This window comes from Pleurodeles waltl, chromosome 6 (assembly GCF_031143425.1).
Source record: "Pleurodeles waltl isolate 20211129_DDA chromosome 6, aPleWal1.hap1.20221129, whole genome shotgun sequence".
Lineage (NCBI taxonomy): Eukaryota > Metazoa > Chordata > Amphibia > Caudata > Salamandridae > Pleurodeles > Pleurodeles waltl.
The window spans coordinates 80705223-80728952 of record NC_090445.1 but is presented as its reverse complement, the minus strand read 5'-3'; the positions used below and the strand labels follow the sequence as shown (position 1 = coordinate 80728952).

General features: G+C 51.4%; 5 non-coding genes across 5 annotated transcripts; all 5 read right to left on the bottom strand.

The window, feature by feature from the left end:
• Positions 1-481: 481 nt before the first annotated feature.
• Positions 482-554, bottom strand: TRNAK-CUU (transfer RNA lysine (anticodon CUU)). The gene has a single exon. It is a non-coding gene; the product is annotated as a tRNA-Lys (tRNA).
• Positions 555-2103: 1549 nt separating this feature from the next.
• Positions 2104-2176, bottom strand: TRNAK-CUU (transfer RNA lysine (anticodon CUU)). Its single transcript has one exon. It is a non-coding gene; the product is annotated as a tRNA-Lys (tRNA).
• A 3188-nt stretch (positions 2177-5364) lies between these two features.
• Positions 5365-5437, bottom strand: TRNAK-CUU (transfer RNA lysine (anticodon CUU)). Its single transcript has one exon. It is a non-coding gene; the product is annotated as a tRNA-Lys (tRNA).
• Positions 5438-6178: 741 nt separating this feature from the next.
• On the bottom strand, positions 6179-6251 carry TRNAM-CAU (transfer RNA methionine (anticodon CAU)). The gene has a single exon. It is a non-coding gene; the product is annotated as a tRNA-Met (tRNA).
• Positions 6252-17575: 11324 nt separating this feature from the next.
• TRNAK-CUU (transfer RNA lysine (anticodon CUU)) lies at positions 17576-17648 on the bottom strand. The gene has a single exon. It is a non-coding gene; the product is annotated as a tRNA-Lys (tRNA).
• Between the last annotated feature and the right edge of the window lie 6082 nt (positions 17649-23730).

Genomic DNA, 23730 nt, shown 5'->3' with positions numbered 1-23730 from the left:
CTCTCCCTGTTTCGCGAGGTGGCAGTCAGCCTCCAGAGCCACGTTCCGGAGGCTGCCGGAATGGCTGAGCGGTGTAAGGTGCCACATTCAAGAGCAGTATCTTCCCCAGTCCTGTGATCAAATTCCACTGCCGATATAAAGTAGTTTTCATACCTACTTTAATCATAACACCAGTGGGGATGAGACCTTAAACTCCTCTTTTTGAAAGGATGGGGGGGGACAGGACGGACCGGAGAGGACTCCGAGCTCGCTTTAAGCACGGGCGGCTCAGGCTAGGAAAGGGCGCAGGAAAGGCTCGGCCTAGGACCGCTCCCAGAGGCGCCTCCCAGGGCGGGAAGTGCTACGTTGTGTGGAGTCCTGTGGGAATCGTGAGGCAAACTGCAGGATGTGTGTGTGTGTAGTTTTAAGCCTCAGAGAAATACCTGAAAAAGGTGAGAGTTAATGTTAAACCCGAAAATGGAGAAGCCTTTAAAAAGCATCACACCCAACGTGGGGCTCGAACCCACGCCCCTGAGATTAAGAGTCTCATGCTCTACCGACTGAGCTAGCCGGGCTGCTGTGCCTATGTCATTTCACACACCCTCTGTGTGTTCTTTGTGAGGAAGTAGTGTGTGGTTATCCCAGGAGGCCCCTTTGTTTCATTTTCTCTGCTGCTGACTCGACACAGGCACCTTTCTCTTTCTCCATCTCTCGCTCTACCCCAGTCTTATGTCCCCATCAGTCTCTCTGGAGCTCACTCTGGTACATACATGCATCTGTCCTCTCAACCTGTCTCTGGGCACATACTTAAATGTCCAGTAGAGAACAGTGTAAACTCTCCCTGTTTCGCGAGGTGGCAGTCAGCTTCCAGAGCGTTGCTCCGGAGGCTGCCGGAATGGCCGAGCGGTGTAAGGTGCCACATTCAAGAGCAGTATCTTCCCCAGTCCTATGATCAAATCCTGCTGCCGACATAAAGTAGTTTTCATACCTACTTTAATCATAACACCAGTGGTGATGAGACCTTAAACTCCTCTTTTTGAAAGGATGGGGGGGGGGGGGGACAGGACGGACCGGAGCGGACTCCGCGCTCGCTGTAAGCACGGGCGGCTCAGGCTAGGAAAGTGCATAGGAAAGGCTCGGCCTAGGACCGCTCCCAGCAGCGCGAAGTGCTGCGTTGTGAGAAGTCCTGTGGGAATCGTGAGGCAAACTGCAGGATGTGTGTGTGTGTAGTTTTAAGCCTCAGCGAAATATCTGAAAAAGGTGGGAGTTAATGTTAAACCCGAAAATGGATAAGCCTTTAAAAAGCATCACACCCAATGTGGGGCTTGAACCCACGACCCTGAGATTAAGAGTCTCATGCTCTACCGACTGAGCTAGCCGGGCTGCTGGGCCTCGATCATGTCACACATTCTCTGTGTGTTCTTTGTGAGGAAGTAGTGTGTGGTTATCCCAGGAGGCCCCTTTATTTCATTTTCTGTGCTGCTGACTCGACACAGGCACCTTTCTCTTTCTACATCTCTCGCTCTACCCCAGTCTTATGTCCCCATCAGTCTCTCTGGAGCTCACTCTGGTACATACATGCATCTGTCCTCTCAACCTGTCTCTGGGCACATACTTAAATGTCCAGTAGAGAACAGTGTGAACTCTCCCTGTTTCGCGAGGTGGCAGTCAGCCTCCAGAGCCACGTTCCGGAGGCTGCCGGAATGGCTGAGCGGTGTAAGGTGCCACATTCAAGAGCAGTATCTTCCCCAGTCCTGTGATCAAATTCCACTGCCGATATAAAGTAGTTTTCATACCTACTTTAATCATAACACCAGTGGGGATGAGACCTTAAACTCCTCTTTTTGAAAGGATGGGGGGGGACAGGACGGACCGGAGAGGACTCCGAGCTCGCTTTAAGCACGGGCGGCTCAGGCTAGGAAAGGGCGCAGGAAAGGCTCGGCCTAGGACCGCTCCCAGAGGCGCCTCCCAGGGCGGGAAGTGCTACGTTGTGTGGAGTCCTGTGGGAATCGTGAGGCAAACTGCAGGATGTGTGTGTGTGTAGTTTTAAGCCTCAGAGAAATACCTGAAAAAGGTGAGAGTTAATGTTAAACCCGAAAATGGAGAAGCCTTTAAAAAGCATCACACCCAACGTGGGGCTCGAACCCACGCCCCTGAGATTAAGAGTCTCATGCTCTACCGACTGAGCTAGCCGGGCTGCTGTGCCTATGTCATTTCACACACCCTCTGTGTGTTCTTTGTGAGGAAGTAGTGTGTGGTTATCCCAGGAGGCCCCTTTGTTTCATTTTCTCTGCTGCTGACTCGACACAGGCACCTTTCTCTTTCTCCATCTCTCGCTCTACCCCAGTCTTATGTCCCCATCAGTCTCTCTGGAGCTCACTCTGGTACATACATGCATCTGTCCTCTCAACCTGTCTCTGGGCAAATACTTAAATGTCCAGTAGAGAACAGTGTGAACTCTCCCTGTTTCGCGAGGTGGCAGTCAGCCTCCAGAGCCACGTTCTGGAGGCTGCCGGAATGGCCGAGCGGTGTAAGGCGCCACGTTCAAGAGCAGTATATTCCACAGTCCCGTGATCAAATCCTGCTGACGAATTAAGGTCGTTTTCATACCTACTTTAATCATAACACCAGCAGGGATGAGACCTTAAACTCCTCTTTTTGAAGGGATGGGGGGGGACAAAACGGACCGGAGCGGACTCCGAGCTCGCTGTAAGCACGGGCGGCTCAGGCTAGGAAAGGGCGCAGGAAAGGCTCGGCCTAGGACCTCTCCCAGCGGCGCCTCCCAGGGCGGGAAGTGCTGCGTTGTGTGGAGTCCTGTGGGAATCGTGAGGGAAACTGCAGTGTGTGTGTGTGTGTGTGTGTAGTTTTAAGCCTCAGCGCAATATATCTGAAAAAGGTGAGAGTTAATGTTAAACCCGAAAATGGAGAAGCCTTTAAAAAGCATCACACCCAACGTGGGGCTCGAACCCACGCCCCTGAGATTAAGAGTCTCATGCACAACCGACTGAGCTAGCCGGGCTGCTGTGCCTATGTCATTTCACACACCCTCTGTGTGTTCTTTGTGAGGAAGTAGTGTGTGGTTATCCCAGGAGGCCCCTTTGTTTCATTTTCTCTGCTGCTGACTCGACACAGGCACCTTTCTCTTTCTCCATCTCTCGCTCTTCCCCAGTCTTATGTCCCCATCAGTCTCTCTGGAGCTCACTCTGGTACATACATGCATCTGTCCTCTCAACCTGTCTCTGGGCAAATACTTAAATGTCCAATAGAGAACAGTGTGAACTCTCCCTGTTTCGCGAGGTGGCAGTCAGCCTCCAGAGCCACGTTCCGGAGGCTGCCGGAATGGCCGAGCAGTGTAAGGCGCCACGTTCAAGAGCAGTATATTCCACAGTCCCGTGATCAAATCCTGCTGACGAATTAAGGTAGTTTTCATACCTACTTTAATCATAACACCAGCAGGGATGAGACCTTAAACTCCTCTTTTTGAAGGGATGGGGGGGGGGACAAAACGGACCGGAGCGGACTCCGAGCTCGCTGTAAGCACGGGCGGCTCAGGCTAGGAAAGGGCGCAGGAAAGGCTCGGCCTAGGACCTCTCCCAGCGGCGCCTCCCAGGGCGGGAAGTGCTGCGTTGTGTGGAGTCCTGTGGGAATCGTGAGGGAAACTGCAGTGTGTGTGTGTGTGTGTGTAGTTTTAAGCCTCAGCGCAATATATCTGAAAAAGGTGAGAGTTAATGTTAAACCCGAAAATGGAGAAGCCTTTAAAAAGCATCACACCAAACATGGGGCTCAAACCCACAACCCTCAGATTAAGAGTCGCATGCTCTTCCGACTGAGCTAACCGGGCTGCTGTGTCTATGTTGTTTCACACACCCTCTGTGTGTTCTTTGTGAGGAATTATTGTGTGGTTATCCCAGGAGGCCCCTTTGTTTAATTTTCTCTGCTGCTGACTCGACACAGGCACCTTTTTCTTTCTCTATCTCTCGCTCTACTGCAGTCTTATGTCCCATTCAGTCTCTCTGGAGCTCATTCTGGTACATACATGCATCTGTCCTCTCAACCTGTCTCTGGGCACATACTTAAATTTCCAGTAGAGAACAGTGTGAACTCTCCCTGTTTCGCGAGCTGGCAGTCAGCCTCCAGAGATGTGCTCTTGAGGCTACCGGAATGGCCGAGCGGTGTAAGGCGCCACAGTCAAGAGCAATATCTTCCCCAGTCCCGTGATCAAATCCCGCTTCTGAAATAAATTAGTTTTCATACCTACTTTAATCATAACACCAGCGGGGATGAGACCTTAAACTTCTCTTTTTGAAAGATTGGGGGGGGACAGGACGGACCGGAGCGGACTCCGAGCTCGCTGTAAGCACGGGCGGCTCAGGATAGGAAAGGGCGCAGGAAAGGCTCGGCCTAGGACCGCTCCCAGCGGTGCCTCCCAGGGCGGGAAGTGCTGCGTTGTGTGGAGTCCTGTGGGAATCGTGAGGCAAACTGCACGATGTGTGTGTGTGTAGTTTTAAGCCTCAGCGAAATATCTGAAAAAGGTGAGAGTTAATGTTAAACCCGAAAATGGATAAGCCTTTAAAAAGCATCACGCCCAACGTGGGGCTCGAACCCACAACCCTGAGATCAAGAGTCTCATGCTTTACCGACAAACTAGCCGGGGTGCTGTGCCGATGTTATTTCACACATCCTCTGTGTGTTCTTTGTGAGGAAGTAGTGTGTGGTTATCCCAGGAGGCCCCTTTGTTTCATTTTCTCTGCTGCTGACTCGACACAGGCACCTTTCTCTTTCTCCATCTCTCGCTCTACCCCAGTCTTATGTCCCCGTCAGTCTCTCTGGTGCTCACTCTGGTACATACATGCATCTGTCCTCTCAACCTGTCTCTGGGCACATACTTAAATGTCCAGTAGAGAACAGTGTGAACTCTCCCTGTTTCGCGAGGTGGCAGTCAGCCTCCAGAGCAGTGTTCAGCAGGCTGCCGGAATGGCCGAGCGGTGTAAGGTGCCACATTCAAGAGCAGTATTTTCCCCAGTCCTGTGATCAAATTCCGCTGCCGATATAAAGTAGTTTTCATACATACTTTAATCATAACACCTGCGGGGATGAGACCTTAAACTCCTCTTTTTGAAAGGATGGGGGGGGGGACAGGACGGACCGGAGCGGACTCCGCGCTCGCTGTAAGCACGGGCGGCTCAGGCTAGGAAAGTGCACAGGAAAGGCTCAGCCTAGGACCGCTCCCAGCAGCTCGAAGTGCTGCGTTATGAGAAGTCCTGTGGGAATCGTGAGGCAAACTGCAGGATGTGTGTGTGTGTAGTTTTAAGCCTCAGCGAAATATCTGAAAAAGGTGAGAGTTAATGTTAAACCCGAAAATGGATAAGCCTTTAAAAAGCATCACGCCCAATGTGGGGCTTGAACCCACGACCCTGAGATTAAGAGTCTCATGCTCTACCGACTGAGCTAGCCGGGCTGCTGTGCCTAAATCATGTCACACATTCTCTGTGTGTTCTTTGTGAGGAAGTAGTGTGTGGTTATCCCAGGAGGCCCCTTTGTTTCATTTTCTGTGCTGCTGACTCGACACAGGCACCTTTCTCTTTCTACATCTCTCGCTCTACCCCAGTCTTATGTCCCCATCAGTCTCTCTGGAGCTCACTCTGGTACATACATGCATCTGTCCTCTCAACCTGTCTCTGGGCACATACTTAAATGTCCAGTAGAGAACAGTGTGAACTCTCCCTGTTTCGCGAGGTGGCAGTCAGCCTCCAGAGCTGTGTTCCGGAGGCTGCCGGAATGGCCGAGCGGTGTAAGGTGCCACATTCAAGAGCAGTATCTTCCCCAGTCCTGTGATCAAATTCCACTGCCGATATAAAGTAGTTTTCATACCTACTTTAAATATAACACCAGTGGGGATGAGACCTTAAACTCCTCTTTTTGAAAGGATGGGGGGTGACAGGACGGACCGGAGAGGACTCCGAGCTCGCTGTAAGCACGGGCGGCTCAGGCTAGGAAAGGGCGCAGGAAAGGCTCGGCCTAGGACCGCTCCCAGAGGCGCCTCCCAGGGCGGGAAGTGCTACGTTGTGTGGAGTCCTGTGGGAATCGTGAGGCAAACTGCAGGATGTGTGTGTGTGTAGTTTTAAGCCTCAGCAAAATACCTGAAAAAGGTGAGAGTTAATGTTAAACCCGAAAATGGAGAAGCCTTTAAAAAGCATCACACCCAACGTGGGGCTCGAACCCACGCCCCTGAGATTATGAGTCTCATGCTCTACCGACTGAGCTAGCCGGGCTGCTGTGCCTATGTCATTTCACACACCCTCTGTGTGTTCTTTGTGAGGAAGTAGTGTGTGGTTATCCCAGGAGGCCCGTTTGTTTCATTTTCTCTGCTGCTGACTCGACACAGGCACCTTTCTCTTTCTCCATCTCTCGCTCTACCCCAGTCTTATGTCCCCATCAGTCTCTCTGGAGCTCACTCTGGTACATACATGCATCTGTCCTCTCAACCTGTCTCTGGGCACATACTTAAATGTCCAGTAGAGAACAGTGTGAACTCTCCCTGTTTCGCGAGCTGGCAGTCAGGCTCCAGAGCCGTGCTTCGGAGGCTACCGGAATGGCCGAGTGGTGTAAGGCGCCACAGTCAAGAGCAATATCTTCCCCAGTCCCGTGATCAAATCCCGCTACTGAAATAAAGTAGTTTTCATACCTACTTTAATCATAACACCAGCGGGGATGAGACCTTAAACTTCTCTTTTTGAAAGATTGGGGGGGGACAGGACGGACCGGAGCGGACTCCGAGCTCGCTGTAAGCACGGGCGGCTCAGGATAGGAAAGGGCGCAGGAAAGGCTCGGCCTAGGACCGCTCCCAGCGGTGCCTCCCAGGGCGGGAAGTGCTGTGTTGTGTGGAGTCCTGTGGGAATCGTGAGGCAAACTGCACGATGTGTGTGTGTGTAGTTTTAAGCCTCAGCGAAATATCTGAAAAAGGTGAGAGTTAATGTTAAACCCGAAAATGGATAAGCCTTTAAAAAGCATCACGCCCAATGTGGGGCTCGAACCCACAACCCTGAGATCAAGAGTCTCATGCACTACGGACAAACTAGCCGGGCTGCTGTGCCGATGTTATTTCACACATCCTCTGTGTGTTCTTTGTGAGGAAGTAGTGTGTGGTTATCCCAGGAGGCCCCTTTTTTCATTTTCTCTGCTGTTGACTCGACACAGGCACCTTTCTCTTTCTCCATCTCTCGCTCTACCCCAGTCTTATGTCCCCATCAGTCTCTCTGGAGCTCACTCTGGTACATACATGCATCTGTCCTCTCAACCTGTCTCTGGGCACATACTTAAATGTCCAGTAGAGAACAGTGTGAACTCTCCCTGTTTCACGAGGTGGCAGTCAGCTTCCAGAACCATGTTCCGGAGGCTTCCGGAATGGCCGAGCGCTGTAAGGTGCCACAATCAAGAGCATTATCTTCCCCAGTCCCGTGATCAAATCCTGCTGCAGACATAAAGTAGTTTTCATACCTACTTTAATCATAACACCAGCGGGGATGAGACCTTAAACTCCTCTTTTTGAAAGGATGGGGGGGGACAGGACGGACCGGAGTGGACTCCGAGCTCGCTGTAAGCACGCGCGGCTCAGGCTAGGAAAGGGCGCAGGAAAGGCTCGGCCTAGGACCGCTCCCAGCGGTGCCTCCCAGGGCGGGAAGTGCTGCGTTGTGTGGAGTCCTGTGGGAATTGTGAGGCAAAATGCAGGATGTGTGTGTGTGTAGTTTTAAGCCTCAGCGAAATATCTGAAAAAGGTGAGAGTTAATGTTAAACCCGAAACTGGAGAAGCCTTTAAAAATCATCACTCCCAATGTTGGGCTCGAACCCACAACCCTGAGATTAAGAGTCTCATACTCTACCAACTGAGCTAGCCGGATTGCTGTACCTATTTTATTTCACACATCCTCTGTGTGTTCTTTGTCAGGAAGTAGTGTGTGGTTATCCCAGGAGGCCCCTTTGTTTCATTTTCTCTGCTGCTGACTCGACACAGGCACCTTTCTCTTTCTCCATCTCTCGCTCTACCCCAGTCTTATGTCCCCATCAGTCTCTCTGGAGCTCACTCTGGTACATACATGCATCTGTCCTCTCAACCTGTCTCTGGGCACATACTTAAATGTCCAGTAGAGAACAGTGTGAACTCTCCCTGTTTTGCGAGGTGGCAGTCAGGCTCCAGAGCCGTGTTCTGGAGGCTGCCGGAATGGCCGAGCGGTGTAAGGTGCCACATTCAAGCGCAGTATCTTCCCCAGTCCTGTGATCAAATTCCGCTGCCGATATAAAGTAGTTTTCATACCTACTTTAATCATAACACCAGCGGGGATGAGACCTTAAACTCCTCTTTTTGAAAGGATGGGGGGGTGACAGGACGGACCGGAGCGGACTCCGCGCTCGCTGTAAGCACGGGCGGCTCAGGCTAGGAAAGTGCACAGGAAAGGCTCGGCCTAGGACCACTCCCAGCGGCGCAAAGTGCTGCGTTGTGTGGAGTCCTGTGGGAATCGTGAGGCAAACTGCTGGATGTGTGTGTGTGTAGTTTTAAGCCTCAGCGAAATATCTGAAAAAGGTGAGAGTTAATGTTAAACCCGAAAATGGAGAAGCCTTTAAAAAGCATCACGCCCAACGTGGGGCTCGAACCCACGACCCTGAGATTAAGAGTTTCATGCTCTACCTACTGAGCTAGCCAGACCCCTGTGCCTATTTTGTTTCACACACCCTCTGTGTGTTCTGTGTGAGGAAGTAGTGTGTGGTTATCCCAGGAGGCCCCTTTGTTTCATTTTCTCTGCTGCTGACTCGACACAGGCAACTTTCTCTTTCTACATCTCTCGATCTACCCCAGTGTTATGTCCCCATCAGTCTCTCTGGAGCTCACTCTGGTACATACATGCATCTGTCCTCTCAACCTGTCTCTGGGCACATACTTAAATGTCCAGAAGAGAACAGTGTGAACTCTCCCGGTTTCGCGAGGTGGCAGTCAGCCTCCAGAGCTGTGTTCCGGAGGCTGCCGGAATGGCCGAGCGGTGTAAGGTGCCACATTCAAGAGCAGTATTTTCCCCAGTCCTGTGATCAAATTCCGCTGCCGATATAAAGTAGTTTTCATACCTACTTTAATCATAACACCAGTGGGGATGAGACCTTAAACTCCTCTTTTTGAAAGGATGGGGGGGGACAGGACGGACCGGAGCGGACTCCGAGCTCGCTGTAAGCACGGGCGGCTCAGGCTAGGAAAGGGCGCAGGAAAGGCTCGGCCTAGGACCGCTCCCAGAGGCGCCTCCCAGGGCGGGAAGTGCTACGTTGTGTGGAGTCCTGTGGGAATCGTGAGGCAAACTGCAGGATGTGTGTGTGTGTAGTTTTAAGCCTCAGCGAAGTATCTGAAAAAGGTGAGAGTTAATGTTAAACCCGAAAATGGAGAAGCCTTTAAAAAGCATCACACCCAACTTGGGGCTCGAACCCACGACCCTGAGATTAAGAGTCTCATGCTCTACCGACTGAGCTAGCCGGGCTGCTGTGCCTATGTCATTTCACACACCCTCTGTGTGTTCTTTGTGAGGAAGTAGTGTGTGGTTATCCCAGGAGGCCCCTTTGTTTCATTTTCTCTGCTGCTGACTCGACACAGGCACCTTTCTCTTTGTCCATCTCTCGCTCTACCCCAGTCTTATGTCCCCATCAGTCTCTCTGGAGCTCACTCTGGTACAAACATGCATCTGTCCTCTCAACCTGTCTCTGGGCAAATACTTAAATGTCCAGTAGAGAACAGTGTGAACTCTCCCTGTTTCGCGAGGTGGCAGTCAGCCTCCAGAGCCACGTTCCGGAGGCTGCTGGAATGGCCGAGCGGTGTAAGGCGCCATGTTCAAGAGCAGTATCTTCCCCAGTCCCGTGATCAAATCCTGCTGACGAATTAAAGTAGTTTTCATACCTACTTTAATCATAACACCAGCGGGATGAGACCTTAAACTCCTCTTTTTGAAGGGATGGGGGGGACAAAACGGACCGGAGCCGACTCCGAGCTCGCTGTAAGCACGCGCGGCTCAGGCTAGGAAAGGGCGCAGGAAAGGCTCGGCCTAGGACCTCTCGCAGCGGCGCCTCCCAGGGCGGGAAGTGCTGCGTTGTGTGGAGTCCTGTGGGAATCGTGAGGCAAACTGCAATATGTGTGTGTAGTTTTAAGCCTCAGCGCAATATATCTGAAAAAGTTGAGAGTTAATGTTAAACCCGAAAATGGAGAAGCCTTTAAAAAGCATCACGCCCAACATGGGGCTCTAACCCACGACCCTGAGATTAAGAGTCTCATGCTCTACCAATAAGCTAGCCAGGCTACTGTGCCTATGTTTTTTCATACACCCTCTGTGTGTTCTTTGTGAGGAAGTAGTGTGTGGTTATCCCAGGAGGCCCCTTTGTTTCATTTTCTCTGCTGCTGACTCGACACAGGCACCTTTCTCTTTCTCCATCTCTCGCTCTACCCCAGTCTTATGTCCCCATCAGTCTCTCTGGAGCTCACTCTGGTACATACATGCATCTGTCCTCTCAACCTGTCTCTGGGCACATACTTAAATGTCCAGTAGAGAACAGTGTGAACTCTCCCTGTTTTGCGAGGTGGCAGTCAGCCTCCAGAGCCGTGTTCCAGAGGCTGCTGGAATGCCCGAGCGGTGTAAGGCGCCACATTCAAGAGCAGTATCTTCCCCAGTCCAGTGATCAAATCCTGCTGCCAACATAAAGTAGTTTTCATACCTACTTTAATCATAACACCAGCGGGGATGAGACCTTAAACTGCTCTTTTTGAAAGGATGGGGGGGGACAGGACGGACCGGAGCGGACTCCGAGCTCGCTGTAAGCACGGGCGGCTCAAGCTAGGAAAGGGCACAGGAAAGACTCGGCCTCGGACCGCTCCCAGCGGCGCCTCCCAGGGCGGGAAGTGCTGCGTTGTGTGGAGTCCTGTGGGAATCATGAGGCAAACTGCAGGATGTGTGTGTGTGTAGTTTTAAGCCTCAGCAAAATATCTGAAAAAGGTAAGAGTTAATGTTAAACCCGAAAATGTAGAAGCCTTAAAAAAGCATCACGCCCAACGTCAGGCTCAAACCCACGACCCTGAGATTAAGAGTCTCATGCTCTACCGACTGAGCTAGCCGGGCTACTGTGCCAATGTCATTTCGCACACCCTCTGTGTGTTCTTTGTGAGGAAGTAGTGTGTGGTTATCCCAGAAGGCCCCTTTGTTTCATTTTCTCTGCTGCTGACTCGACACAGGCACCTTTCTCTTTCTCCATCTCTCGCTCTACTGCAGTCTTATGTCCCCATCAGTCTCTCTGGAGCTCATTCTGGTACATACATGCATCTGTCCTCTCAACCTGTCTCTGGGCACATACTTAAATGTCCAGTAGAGAACAGTGTGAACTCTCCCTGTTTCGCGAGCTGGCAGTCAGCCTCCAGAGCCGTGCTCCGGAGGCTGCCGGAATGTCTGAGCAGTGTAAGGCGCCACAGTCAAGAGCAGTATCTTCCCCAGTCCCGTGATCAAATCCCACTGCTGAAATAAAGTAGTTTTCATACCTACTTTAATCATAACACCAGCGGGGATGAGACCTTAAACTTCTCTTTTTGAAAGATTGGGGGGGGGGACAGGACGGACCGGAGCGGACTCCGAGCTCGCTGTAAGCACGGGCGGCTCAGGCTAGGAAAGGGCGCAGGAAAGGCTTGGCCTAGGACCGCTCCCAGCGGTGCCTCCCAGTGCGGGAAGTGCTGTGTTGTGTGGAGTCCGGTGGGAATCGTGAGGCAAACTGCAGGAGGTGTGTGTGTGTAGTTTTAAGCCTCAGCGAAATATCTGAAAAAGGTGAGAGTTAATGTTAAACCCGAAAATGGAGAAGCCTTTAAAAAGCATCTCACCCAATGTGAGGCTCGAACCCACAACCCTGAAATTAAGAGTCTCATGCCCTACCGACTGAGCTAGCCGGGCTTCTGTGTCTATGTCATTTCACACACCATCTGTGTGTTCTTTGTGAGGAAGTAGTGCGTGGTTATCCCAGGAGGCCCCTTTGTTTTATTTTCTCTGCTGCTGACTGGACACAAGCACCTTTCTCTTTCTCCATCTCTGGCTCTATCCCAGTCTTATGTCCCCATCAGTATCTCTGGACCTCACTCTGGTACATACATGTATCTGTCCTCTCAACCTGTCTCTAGGCACATACTTAAATGTCCAGTAGAGAACACTGTGAACTCTCCCTGTTTCACGATGTGGCACTCAGCTTCCAGAGCTGTATTCCGGAGGCTGCCGGAATGGCCGAGCGGTGTAAGGCGCCACATTCAAGAGCAGTATCTTCCCCAGTCCTGTGAACAAATCCCACTGCTGACATAAAGTAGTTTTCATACCTACTTTAATCATAACACCAGCGGGGATGAGATCTTAAACTCCTCTTTTTGTAAGGATGGGGGGGGACAGGACGGACCGGAGCGGACTCTGAGCTCACTGTAAGCACGGGCGGCTCAGGCTAGGAAAGGGCGCAGGAAAGGCTCGTACTAGGACCGCTCCCAGCGGCGCCTCCCAGGGCGGGAACTGCTGCGTTGTGTGGAGTCCTGTGGGAATTGTGAGGCAAACTGCAGGATGTGTGTGTGTGTGTGTAGTTTTAAGCCTCAGCGAAATATTTGAAAAAGGTGAGACTTAATGTTAAACCCGAAAATGGAAAAGCCTTTAAAAAGCATCACACCCAACCTGGGGCTCGAACCCACGACCCTGAGATTAAGAGTCTCATGCTCTACCACCTGAGCTAGCCAGGTTGCTGTGCCAATATTCTTTCACACACTCTCTGTGTGTTCTTTGTGAGGAAGTAGTGTGTGGTTATCCCAGAAGGCCCCTTTGTTTCATTTTCTCTGCTGCTGACTCGACACAGGCACCTTTCTCTTTCTCCATCTCTCGCTCTACTGCAGTCTTATGTCCCCATCAGTCTCTCTGGAGCTCATTCTGGTACATACATGCATCTGTCCTCTCAACCTGACTCTGGGCACATACTTAAATGTCCAGTAGAGAACAGTGTGAACTCTCCCTGTTTCGCGAGCTGGCAGTCAGCCTCCAGAGCCGTGCTCCGGAGGCTGCCGGAATGTCTGAGCAGTGTAAGGCGCCACAGTCAAGAGCAGTATCTTCCCCAGTCCCGTGATCAAATCCCACTGCTGAAATAAAGTAGTTTTCATACCTACTTTAATCATAACACCAGCGGGGATGAGACCTTAAACTTCTCTTTTTGAAAGATTGGGGGGGGGACAGGACGGACCGGAGCGGACTCCGAGCTCGCTGTAAGCACGGGCGGCTCAGGCTAGGAAAGGGCGCAGGAAAGGCTTGGCCTAGGACCGCTCCCAGCGGTGCCTCCCAGTGCGGGAAGTGCTGTGTTGTGTGGAGTCCGGTGGGAATCGTGAGGCAAACTGCAGGAGGTGTGTGTGTGTAGTTTTAAGCCTCAGCGAAATATCTGAAAAAGGTGAGAGTTAATGTTAAACTCGAAAATGGAGAAGCCTTTAAAAAGCATCTCACCCAATGTGGAGCTCGAACCCACAACCCTGAAATTAAGAGTCTCATGCCCTACCGACTGAGCTAGCCGGGCTTCGGTGTCTATGTCATTTCACACACCATCTGTGTGTTCTTTGTGAGGAAGTAGTGTGTGGTTATCCCAGGAGGCCCCTTTGTTTTATTTTCTCTGCTGCTGACTGGACACAAGCACCTTTCTCTTTCTCCATCTCTGGCTCTATCCCAGTCTTATGTCCCCATCAGTCTCTCTGGACCTCACTCTGGTACATACATGTATCTGTCCTCTCAACCTGTCTCTAGGCACATACTTAAATGTCCAGTAGAGAACACTGTGAACTCTCCCTGTTTCACGATGTGGCACTCAGCTTCCAGCGCTGTATTCCGGAGGCTGCCGGAATGGCCGAGCGGTGTAAGGCGCCACATTCAAGAGCAGTATCTTCCCCAGTCCTGTGATCAAATCCCACTGCTGACATAAAGTAGTTTTCATACCTACTTTAATCATAACACCAGCGGGGATGAGATCTTAAACTCCTCTTTTTGTAAGGATGGGGGGGGGACAGGACGGACCGGAGCGGACTCTGAGCTCACTGTAAGCACGGGCGGCTCAGGCTAGGAAAGGGCGCAGGAAAGGCTCGGACTAGGACCGCTCCCAGCGGCGCCTCCCAGGGCGGGAACTGCTGCGTTATGTGGAGTCCTGTGGGAATTGTGAGGCAAACTGCAGGATGTGTGTGTGTGTGTGTAGTTTTAAGCCTCAGCGAAATATCTGAAAAAGGTGAGAGTTAATGTTAAACCCGAAAATGGAAAAGCCTTTAAAAAGCATCACACCCAACCTGGGGCTCGAACCCACGACCCTGAGATTAAGAGTCTCATGCTCTACCGCCTGAGCTAACCAGGTTGCTGTGCCTATATTCTTTCACACACTCTCTGTGTGTTCTTTGTGAGGAAGTAGTGTGTGGTTTTTCCAGGAGGCCCCTTTGTTTCATTTTCTCTGCTGCTGACTCGAAACAGGCACCTTTCTCTTTCTCCATCTCTCGCTCTACCCCAGTCTTATGTCCCCATCAGTCTCTCTGGAGCTCACTCTGGTACATACATGCATCTGTCCTCTCAACCTGTCTCTGGGCACATACTTAAATGTCCAGAAGAGAACAGTGTGAACTCTCCCTGTTTCGCGAGGTGGCAGTCAGCCTCCAGAGACGTGTCCATGAGGCTGCCGAAATGGCTGAGCGGTGTAAGGTGACACATTCAAGAACAGTATCTTCCCCAGTCCCGTGATCAAATCCCGCTGCCGACATAAAGAAGTTTTCATATCTATGTTAATCATAACACCAGCGGGGATGAGACTTTAAACTCCACTTTTTTAAAGATTGGGGGGGACAGGATGGACCGGAGCGGACTCCGATCTCGCTGTAAGCAAGGGCGGCTCAGGCTAGGAAAGGGCGCAGGAAAAACTCGGCCTAGGACCGCTCCCAGCGGCGCCTCCCAAGGCGGGAAGTGCTGCGTTGTGTGGAGTCCTGTGGGAATCGTGAGGCAAACTGCAGAATGTGTGTGTGTGTGTAGTTTTAAGCCTCAGCGAAATATATATGAAATAGTTGAGAGATAATGTTAAACCCGAAAATGGAGAAGCCTTTAAAAAGCATCACGCCCAACGTGGGGCTCAAACCCACAACCCTGAGATTAAGAGTCTCATGCTCTACCAACTGAGCTAGCCGGGCAACTATGCCTATGTCATTTCACACACCCTCTGTGTGTTCTTTGTGAGGAAGTAGTGTGTGGTTATCCCAGGAGGCCCCTTTGTTTCATTTTCTCTGCTGCTGACTTGACACAGGCACCTTTCTCTTTCTCCATTTCTCGCTCTACCCCAGTCTTATGTCCCCATCAGTCTCTCTGGAGCTCACTCTGGTACATACATGCATCTGTCCTCTCAAACTGTCTCTGGGCACATACTTAAATGTCCAGTAGAGAACAGTGTGAACTCTCCCTGTTTCGAGAGGTGGCAGTCAGCCTCCAGAGCCGTGTTCCGGAGGCTGCTGGAATTGCCGAGCGGTGTAAAGCGCCACATTCAAGAGCAGTATCTTCCCCAGTCCCGTGATCAAATCCCTCTGCCGAATTAAAGTAGTTTTCATACCTACTTTAATCATAACACCAGCGGGGATGAGACCTTAAACTCCTCTTTTTGAATGATGGGGGGGACAGGACGGACGAGAGCGGACTCCGAGCTCGCTGTAAGCTCGGGCGGCTCAGGCTAGGAAAGGGCGCAGGAAAGGCTCGGCCTAGGACCGCTCCCAGCGGCGCCTCCCAGGGCGGGAAGTGCTGCGTTGTGTGGAGTCCTGTGGGAATCGTGAGGCAAACTGCAGGATGTGTGTGTGTGTAGTTTTAAGCCTCAGTGAAATATCTGAAAAAGGTGAGAGTTAATGTTAAACCCGAAAATGGAGAAGCCTTTAGAAATCATCACGCCCAGCATTGGGCTCGAGCCCACGACCTTGAGGTTAAGAGTCTCATGCTCTACCGACTGAGCTAGCCGGACTGCAGTGCCAATGTCATTTCACACACCGTCTGTGTGTTCTTTGTGAGAAAGTAGTGTGTGGTTATCCCAGGAGGCCCCTTTGTTTCATTTTCTCTGCTGCTGACTCGACAGAGGCACCTTTCTCTTTCTCCATCTCTCGCTCTACCCCAGTCTTATGTCCCCGTCAGTCTCTCTGGAGCTCACTCTGGTACATACATGCATCTGTCCTCTCAACCTGTCTCTGGGCACATACTTAAATGTCCAGTAGAGAACAGTGTGAAATCTCTCTGTTTCGCGAGCTGGCAGTCAGCCTCCAGAGCTGTGCTCTGGAGGCTGCCGGAATGGCCGAGCAGTGTAAGGTGCCACATTCAAAAGCAGTATCTTCCCCAGTCCTGTGATCAAATCCCGCTGTCGACATAAAGTAGTTTTCATACCTACTTTAATCATAACACCAGCGGGGATGAGATCTTAAACTCCTATTTTTGAAAGGATCGGGGGGGGACAGGACGGACAGGAGCGGACTCCGAGCACACTGAAAGCACGGGCGGCTCAGGCTAGGAAAGGGAGCAGGAAAGGCTCGGCCTAGGACCGCTCCCAGCGGCGCCTCCCAGGGCGGGAAGTGCTGCGTTGTGTGGAGTCCAGTGGGAATCGTGAGGCAAACTGCAGGATGTGTGTGTGTGTGTGGTTTTAAGCCTCAGTGAAATATCTGAAAAAGGTGAGAGTTAATGTTAAACCCGAAAATGGAGAAGCCTTTAAAAAACATCACGCCCAACGTGGGGCTCGAACCCACGACACTGAGATTAAGAGTCTCATGCTCTACCGACTGAGCTAGTCAGGCTACTGTGCCTATGTCGTTTCACACACCCTCTGTGTGTTCTTTGTGAGGAAGTAGTGTGTGGTTATCCCAGGAGGCCCCTTTGTTTCATTTTCTCTGCTGCTGACTCGACACAGGCACCTTTCTCTTTCTCCATCTCTCGCTCTACCCCAGTCTTATGTCCCCGGAAGTCTCTCTGGAGCTCACTCTGGTACATACATGCATCTGTCCTCTCACCCTGTCTCTGGGCACATACTTAAATGTCGAGAAGAGAACAGTGTGAACTCTCCCTGTTTCGCGAGGTGGCAGTCACCTTCCAGAGCCGTGTTCCGTATGCTGCCGGAATGGCTAAGCGGTGTAAGGCGCCACATTCAAGAGCAGTATCTTCCCCAGTACCATGATCAATTCCCGTTGCCGACATAAAGTAGTTTTCATACCTACTTTAATCATAACACCAGCGGGTATTAGACCTTAAACTCCTCTTTTTGAAAGGATGGGGGGGACAGGACGGACCGGAGCAGACACCGAGCTCTCTGTAAGCACGGGCGGCTCAGGCTAGGAAAGGGCGCAGGAAAGGCTCGGCCTAGGACCGCTCCCAGCTGCGCCTACCAGGGCGGGAAGTGTTGCGTTGTGTGGAGTCCTGTGGGAATCGTGAGGCAAACTGCAGGATGTGTGTGTCTTTGTAGTTTTAAGCCTCAGCGAAATATATCTGAAAAAGGTGAGAGTTAATGTTAAACCCGAAAATGGAGAACCCTTTAAAAAGCATCACGCCCAACGTGGGGCTTGAACCCACGACCCTGAGATTAAGAGTCTCATGCTCTACCGACTGAGCTAGCTGGGCTGCTGTGCCTAGGTCATTTCACACACCCTCTGTGTGTTCTTTGTGAGGAAGTAGTGTGTGGTTATCCCAGGAGGCCCCTTTGTTTCATTTTCTCTGCTGCTGACTCGACACAGGCATCTTTCTCTTTCTCCATCTCTCGCTCTACCCCAGTCTTATGTCCCCATCAGTCTCTCTGGAGCTCACTCTGGTACATACATGCATCTGTCTTCTCAACCTGTCTCTGGGCACATACTTGAATGTCCAGTAGAGAACAGTGTGAACTCTCCCTGTTTCGCGAGGTGGCAGTCAGCCTCCAGAGCCGTGTTCGGGAGGCTGCCGGAATTTCCGAGCGGTGTAAGGTGCCACATTCAAGAGCAGTATCTTCCCCAGTCCTGTGATCAATTCCCGCTGCCGACATAAAGTAGTTTTCATACCTACTTTAATCATAACACCAGCGGGGTTGAGACCTTAAACTCCTCTTTTTGAAAGGATGAGGTGGAGACAGGACGGACCGGAGCAGACTCCGAGCTCGCTGTAAGCACGGGCGGCTCAGGCTAGGAAAGGGCGCAGGAAAGGCTCGGCCTAGGACCGCTCCCAGTGGCGCCTCCCAGGGTGGGAAGTGCTGCGTTGTGTGGAGTCCTGTGGGAATCGGGAGGCGAACTGCAGGATGTGTGTGTGTGTAGTTTTAAGCCTCAGTGAAATATCTGAAAAAGGTGAGAGTTAATGTTAAACCCATAAATGGTTAAGCCTTTAAAAAGGAATCACGCCCAACGTGGGGCTCAAACCCACGACCCTGAGATTAAGAGTCTCATGCTCTAGCGACTGAGCTAGCCAGGCTGCTGTGCCTAAGTCATTTCACACATCCTCTGTGTGTTCTTTGTGAGGAAGTAGTGTGTGGTTATCCCAAGAGGCCCCTTTGTTTCATTTTCTCTGCTGCTGACTCGACACAGGCACCTTTCTCTTTCTCCATCTCTCGCTCTACCCCAGTCTTATGTCCCCATCAGTCTCTCTGGAGCTCACTCTGGTACATACATGCATCTGTCCTCTCAACCTGTCTCTGGGCACATACTTGAATGTCCAGTAGAGAACAGTGTGAACTCTCACTGTTTTGTGAGGTGGCAGTCAGCTTCCAGAGCCATGTTCCAGAGGCTGCCGGAATGGCCGAGCGGTGTAAGGTGCCACATTCAAGAGGAGTATCTTCCCCAGTCCCGTGATCAATTCCTGCTGCCGACATAAAGTAGTTTTCATACCTACTTTAATCATAACACCAGCGGGGTTGAGACCTTAAACTCCTCTTTTTGAAAGGATGGTGGGGACAGGACGGACCGGAGCGGACTCCGAGCTCGCTGTAAGCATGGGTGTGAGAAAGTAGCCTCTTTCTAGCCTTGTTACCCCCACTTTTGGCCTGTGTATGTCAGGGTGTTTTTACTGTCTCACTGGGATCCTGCTAGCCAGGGCCCAGTGCTCATAGTGAAAACCCTATGTTTTCAGTATGTTTGTTATGTGTCACTGGGACCCTGCTAGTCAGGGCCCCAGTGCTCATAAGTTGGTGGCCTATATGTATGTGTTCCCTGTGTGGTGCCTAACTGTCTCACTGAGGCTCTGCTAACCAGAACCTCAGTGGTTATGCTCTCTCATTTATTTCAAATTGTCACTAACAGGCTAGTGACCATTTTTACCAATTTACATTGGCTTACTGGAACACCCTTATAATTCCCTAGTATATGGTACTGAGGTACCCAGGGTATTGGGGTTCCAGGAGATCCCAAAGGGCTGCAGCATTTCTTTTGCCACCCATAGGGAGCTCTGACAATTCTTACACAGGCCTGCCACTGCAGCCTGAGTGAAATAACGTCCACGTTATTTCACAGCCATTTTACACTGCACTTAAGTAACTTATAAGTCACCTATATGTCTAACCTTTACCTGGTAAAGGTTAGGTGCAAAGTTACTTAGTGTGAGGGCACCCTGGCACTAGCCAAGGTGCCCCCACATTGTTCAGAGCCAATTCCCTGAACTTTGTGAGGGCGGGGACACCATTACACGCGTGCACTACATATAGGTCACTACCTATATGTAGCTTCACAATGGTAACTCCGAATATGGCCATGTAACATGTCTATGATCATGGAATTGCCCCCTCTATGCCATCCTGGCATAGTTGGCACAATCCCATGATCCCAGTGGTCTGTAGCACAGACCCTGGTACTGCCAAACTGCCCTTCCTGGGGTTTCACTGCAGCTGCTGCTGCTGCCAACCCCTCAGACAGGCATCTGCCCTCCTGGGGTCCAGCCAGGCCTGGCCCAGGATGGCAGAACAAAGAACTTCCTCTGAGAGAGGGTGTGACACCCTCTCCCTTTGGAAAATGGTGTGAAGGCAGGGGAGGAGTAGCCTCCCCCAGCCTCTGGAAATGCTTTGTTGGGCACAGAGGTGCCTAATTCTGCATAAGCCAGTCTACACCGGTTCAGGGGACCCCTTAGCCCTGCTCTGGCGCGAAACTGGACAAAGGAAAGGGGAGTGACCACTCCCCTGACCTGCACCTCCCCTGGGAGGTGTCCAGAGCTCCTCCAGTGTGCTCCAGACCTCTGCCATCTTGGAAACAGAGGTGCTGCTGGCACACTGGACTGCTCTGAGTGGCCAGTGCCACCAGGTGATGTCAGAGACTCCTTGTGATAGGCTCCTTCAGGTGTTACTAGCCTATCCTCTCTCCTAGGTAGCCAAACCCTCTTTTCTGGCTATTTAGGGTCTCTGTCTCTGGGGAAACTTTAGATAATGAATGCAAGAGCTCATCTGAGTTCCTCTGCATTTCTCTCTTCACCTTCTGATAAGGAATCGACTGCTGACCGCGCTGGAAGCCTGCAAACCTGCAACATAGTAGCAAAGACGACTACTGCAACTCTGTAACGCTGATCCTGCCGCCTTCTCGACTGTTTTCCTGCTCGTGCATGCTGTGGGGGTAGTCTGCCTCCTCTCTGCACCAGAAGCTCCGAAGAAATCTCCCGTGGGTCGACGGAATCTTCCCCCTGCAACCGCAGGCACCAAAAAGCTGCATTACCGGTCCCTTGGGTCTCCTCTCAGCACGACGAGCGAGGTCCCTCGAATCCAGCAACTCTGTCCAAGTGACCCCCACAGTCCAGTGACTCTTCAGTCCAAGTTTGGTGGAGGTAAGTCCTTGCCTCACCTCGCTGGGCTGCATTGCTGGGAACCGCGACTTTGCAGCTACTCCGGCCCCTGTGCACTTCCGGAGGAAATCCTTTGTGCACAGCCAGGCCTGGGTCCATGGCACTCTAACCTGCATTGCACGACTTTCTAAGTTGGTCTCCGGCGACGTGGGACTCCTTTGTGCAACTTTGGCGAGCACCGTTTCACGCATCCTTGTAGTGCCTGTTTCTGGCACTTCTACGGGAGCTACTGGCTTCAGAGAGGGCTCCTTGTCTTGCTCGACGTCCCCTCTCTCTGCTGGTCCAATGTGCTACCTCCTGGTCCCTCCGGGGCCTCAGCAGCGTCCAAAAACGCTAACCGCACGATTTGCAGCTAGCAAGGCTTGTTAGCGTTCTTTCGGCGGGAAAACACTTCTGCACGACTCTCCACGGCGAGAGGGATCCGTCCACCAAAGGGGAAGTCTCTAGCCCTTTTCGTTCCTGCAGAAACCTCAGCTTCTTCTGTCCAGTAGAAGCTTCTTTGCACCCGCAGCTGGCATTTCCTGGGCATCTGCCCATCTCCGACTTGCTTGTGACTTTTGGACTTGGTCCCCTTGTTCCACAGGTACCCTAGATTGGAAATCCACAGTTGTTGCATTGCTGGTTTGTGTCTTTCCTGCATTATTCCTCTAACACGACTTCTTTGTCCTTAGGGGAACTTTAGTGCACTTTGCACTCACTTTTCAGGGTCTTGGGGAGGGTTATTTTTCTAACTCTCACTATTTTCTAATAGTCCCAGCGACCCTCTACAAGGTCACATAGGTTTGGGGTCCATTCGTGGTTCGCATTCCACTTTTGGAGTATATGGTTTGTGTTGCCCCTATCCCTATGTTTCCCCATTGCATCCTATTGTAACTATACATTGTTTGCACTGTTTTCTAAGACTATACTGCATATTTTTGCTATTGTGTATATATATCTTGTGTATATTTCCTATCCTCTCACTGAGGGTACACTCTAAGATACTTTGGCATATTGTCATAAAAATAAAGTACCTTTATTTTTAGTATAACTGTGTATTGTGTTTTCTTATGATATTGTGCATATGACACTAAGTGGTACTGTAGTAGCTTCACACGTCTCCTAGTTCAGCCTAAGCTGCTCTGCTAAGCTACCATTATCTATCAGCCTAAGCTGCTAGACACCCTATACACTAATAAGGGATAACTGGGCCTGGTGCAAGGTGCAAGTACCCCTTGGTACTCACTACAAGCCAGTCCAGCCTCCTACAACGGGCGGCTCAGGCTAGGAAAGGGCGCAGGAAAGGCTCGGCCTAGGACCGCTCCCAGCGGCGCCTCCCAGGGCGGGAAGTGCTGCGTTGTGTGGAGTCCTGTGGGAATCGTGAGGCAAATGGCAGGATGTGTGTGTGTGTGTAGTTTTAAGCCTCAACGAAATATCTGAAAAAGGTGAGAGTTAATGTTAAACCCGAAAATGGAGAAGCCTTTAAAAAGCATCACACCCAACGTGGGGCTCAAACCCACTACCCTGAGATTAAGAGTCTCATGTTCTACCGACTGAGCTAGCCGGGCTGCTGTGCCTATGTCATTTCACACACCTTCTGTGTGTTCTTTGTGAGGAAGTAGTGTGTGGTTATCCCAGGACGCCCCTTTGTTTCGTTTTCTCTGCTGCTGACTCGACACAGGCATCTTTCTCTTTCTCCATCTCTCGCTCTACCCCAGTCTTATGTCCCCATCAGTCTCTCTGGAGCTCACTCTGGTACATACATGCATCTGTCCTCTCAACCTGTCTCTGGGCACTTACTTGAATGTCCAGTAGAGAACAGTGTGAACTCTCCCTGTTTCGCGAGGTGGCAGTCAGCCTCCAGAGCCGTGTTCAGAAGGATGCCGGAATTTCCGAGCGGTGTAAGGCGCCACATTCAAGAGCAGTATCTTCCCCAGTCCCGTGATCAATTCCCGCTGCCGACATAAAGTAGTTTTTATACCTACTTTAATCATAACACCAGCGGGGTTGAGACCTTAAACTCCTCTTTTTGAAAGGATGGGGGGGAGACAGGATGGACAGGTTCGGACTCCGAGCTCGCTGTAAGCACGGGCGGCTCAGGCTAGGAAAGGGCGCAGGAAAGGCTCGGCCTAGGACCACTCCCAGCGGCGCCTCCCAGGGCGGGAAGTGCTGCGTTGTGTGGAGTCCTGTGGGAATCGTGAGGCAAACTGCAGGATGTGTGTGTGTGTAGTTTTAAGCCTCAGCGAAATATCTGAAAAAGGTGAGAGTTAATGTTAAACCCGAAAATGGATAAGCCTTTAAAAAGCATAACATCCAACGTGGGGCTTGAACCCACGACCCTGAGATTAAGAGTCTCATGCTCTACCAACTTAGCTAGCCAGGCTGCTGTGCCTATGTCATTTCACACACCCTCTGTGTGTCCTTTGTGAGGGAGTAGTGTGTGGTTAACCCAGGAGGCCCCTTTGTTTCATTTTCTCTGCTGCTGACTCGACACAGGCACCTTTCTCTTTCTCCATCTCTTGCTCTACCCCAGTCTTATGTCCCCATCAGTCTCTCTGGAGCTCACTCTGGTACATACATGCATCTGTCCTCTCAACCTGTCTCTGGGCACATACTTAAATGTCCAGTAGAGAACAGTGTGAACTCTCCCTGTTTCGCGAGGTGGCAGTCAGCCTCCAGAGCTGTGTTCTGGAGGCTGCCGGAATGGCCGAGCGGTGTAAGGCGCCACATTCAAGAGCAGTATCTTCCCCAGTCCCGTGGTCGAATTCCGCTGCTGACATAAAGTAGTTTTCATACCTACTTTAATCATAACACCAGCGGGGATGAGACCTTAAACTCCTCTTTTTGAAAGAATGGGGGGGGGGGGAACAGGACGGACCGGAGCGGACTCCGAGCTCGCTGTAAGCACGGGCGGCGCAGGCTAGGAAAGGGCGCAGGAAAG